The following is a 1,861-nucleotide window of genomic DNA, read 5'->3' as shown; positions in this document are numbered from 1 at the left end:
AATAAATAAATAAATAAATATTTTTAAAACCCCCAAAACCCACTACCGACTCCTGGCATGCTTGTTGAGCTCTAGTAGATTTTCTTGAATATTTCTTCATTTTCTCTATGCCCCTAAACTATTCTAGAGACTTTATTATTATTATTATTATTATTATTACTACTACTACTACTACTACTACTACTATTACTACTATTGGCTGCACCACCTGGCTTGCAGGATCTTAGTTCCCTGACCAGGGATTGAACCCAGGCCACAGCAGTGAAAGCGCCGAGTCCTAACCACTGGACCACCAGGGAATTCCCATCTACAGACTTTAAATTGTTGTGCTTTTATCATTTTCACCAGTTTCACTGGCAAGCGGGTCCACATTGTCCCTCACACCGTCATATCTTTCACCTCACTCTTCTCATACATTTTCTCCCTTTGGTGAGGAGAGAGGAAGGAACGCTATTTTATACTGCGTACCTCTTGCTCTCATAAGCCTGCACAAGTATCACTCCTGGATATTTGTGACAGTTACCCACACACTGGCAGTAGGGACAATCTGAGCCCTGTGATCCTGGAAAACAGGGATCTGTATAAATTTTAGGGCCAGATTTTCCATTTTTGCGCAACAATGCTGATGGGGTTTTGAGAGAGATTGTCTTGAATCAATAAGTCACCAGGGAAGAATGTCATCTTAACAATATTAAGCCTTCCAGTCCATGAACACAGGATGTCTTTCCATTTATTTAGATCTTTAATTGCTCTCAGCAATGTTTGTACTTTTTTAAAAAAAATTATTTATTTATAATTTTGGCCGCCTTATGTCTTTGTTGCTGCGTGCGGGCTTTTCTCTAGTTGTGGGGAGTGGGGGCTACTCTTCGTTGCAGTGCATAGGTTTCTCACTGTGGTGGCTTCTCCCGTGGCAGAGCACGGGCTCTAGGCACGTGGGCTTCAGTAGTTATGGAGCACAGGCCCAGTAGTTGTGGCACACGGGCTTCGTTGCTCCATGGCACGTGGGGTCTTCCTGGACCAGGGATCAAGCCCGTGTCCCCTGAATTGGCAGGTGGATTCTTAACCACTGCGCCACCAGGGAAGTCCCGCAGGCAGTACTTTGATTAGTGACCTTTGTAGAAAACTCTTTGACAGTGTGAGGGGCATGAAAGGCTCAGTAGGGTGATCTTTTGAAACCCTTTACCCGTGTACAGTGCACAAACCGCTTTCCTTCCTGATATATGTCGTTAGGATATCTCTGAAGCGCTGTGGTCAGCAGGGCACAGTACATGTACTATTCATGTAGTGTCAGATGTTGAAGCTTGTGTTTAACAAAGACATGAGTGTGAATGACCCTGCATGGTGGTATCTCTGAGAATTCTGTATTTATCAGCTGGTGGTGCAGTTACTCCTTCAGTGCAAGATGTGTCTGTGACACCCTGTTATTAGCAACATGTGCTGTGTGTGTACTGCTTTCCTCAGTGACATGTGTTGAGACTTGTGTTTAACTGAACTGGGTGCGTGACTGATCCTGTAGAGATGTCTCTATCACTGAGTCAGTCACTGTGTGGTGCAAACACTCTTTTCTGTAGTGACGCGAGCTGAGACTGTGTCACCGGGTATGTGGTTCAGGTAGCCTGTTATTCTGAACACTGTGTTTAACAAGCTGGTTGGTAAGTATATGACGATACTCGAGTAGAAGTGTGTGGTTCAAGTGCTTCATGCTTACGGGATACACATTTGAACGATGATTGAATTGAGGCAAGTGGATAAGTGAAGGACAATGCTATGTATGGAATGCCGTGTCATGGGTGTGGCTCACATGCTCCATTTTTCAGCAATATATATTTAACAACATTAAATGTAATGGTAGTACCGGAAG

General features: G+C 44.0%; 1 non-coding gene across 1 annotated transcript; it reads right to left on the bottom strand.

Annotated features, from left to right (window-relative positions):
- Positions 1–227: 227 nt before the first annotated feature.
- TRNAE-UUC (transfer RNA glutamic acid (anticodon UUC)) lies at positions 228–299 on the bottom strand. Its single transcript has one exon. It is a non-coding gene; the product is annotated as a tRNA-Glu (tRNA).
- Positions 300–1,861: the final 1,562 nt, after the last annotated feature.

The sequence above is a fragment of the Lipotes vexillifer genome, unplaced genomic scaffold (genome assembly GCF_000442215.2).
Source record: "Lipotes vexillifer unplaced genomic scaffold, Lipotes_vexillifer_v1.1 scaffold533, whole genome shotgun sequence".
In the NCBI taxonomy this organism is placed as follows: Eukaryota; Metazoa; Chordata; class Mammalia; order Artiodactyla; family Lipotidae; genus Lipotes; species Lipotes vexillifer.
This window is presented reverse-complemented; position numbering and strand designations above follow the sequence as displayed.